Source organism: Aplysia californica, unplaced genomic scaffold, assembly GCF_000002075.1.
Source record: "Aplysia californica isolate F4 #8 unplaced genomic scaffold, AplCal3.0 scaffold00462, whole genome shotgun sequence".
In the NCBI taxonomy this organism is placed as follows: Eukaryota; Metazoa; Mollusca; class Gastropoda; order Aplysiida; family Aplysiidae; genus Aplysia; species Aplysia californica.
The window spans coordinates 287,039-288,026 of NW_004797732.1; positions in this window are offsets into that span (position 1 = coordinate 287,039).

Sequence of the window (988 nt, forward strand, 5' to 3'; positions counted from 1 at the left end):
TATGTATGTATGTATGTATGTATGTATGTATGTATGTATGTATGTATGTATGTATAGATGTATAGATGTATAGATGTATAGATGTGTGTGTGCGTGCGGGCGTGCTTGCATGGAGAAACACCAGTGTACGTGTGTCTATACAATTTTATGTTATCTTATGTTATCTTATCTTATCTTATCTTATGTTAATTCCTTGTGTTAACATCGGTTCTTGCTCACTATTGTTTTGATGTCCGTTTGGGATGAAAACACAGGTGGCGTCGGTAGTCTAGTGGTTAGGCTGTCGGACTTGTGATGGCAAGATGGAGACCTCGAGGACTCAGGGATCAAGCCAGTCTGATACAATACTGCGTTGTTGAGAAAAGCGCTTTATTTTACAGGATTTTTTTCCCTTTTGGCTCAGAGCTATTGAAGATGGACGGTAAATTTGGATGTCCCGCCTCTTAAAAATTACCTTACAGTGTTGCTAGTTGCTAAGGGCGTTATGTCGCACTCACCGATTGACAAAATAATATGTCTTAATTTGGCTTTTTTTATTATTGAATCTTAAAAATGCACCCCCCCCCCCCCCCCCCCCGCACACACACACACACGCGCGCGCGCGCGCATGCACACACGTATGCACGCACGCACACACACAAACACACGCGCACAAACATATACGCACACAAATACACACGCATACACATATGCGCACAAACAGATACACACATACACACACATACACACACATACACACACGCGTATAAATATGCACACATATTGCGAACAGATACATACACATACACACATGCACACAAACACATATGCACACGGATACACACACATACATACACACGCACACACACACACACGCACGCGCACACACACATACACACACGTGCACAAACATAACACACATACACACACAGATACACACTCACATACAAATAGATACACACACATACACACACACACACGCACACACATACACACAGACATACACATA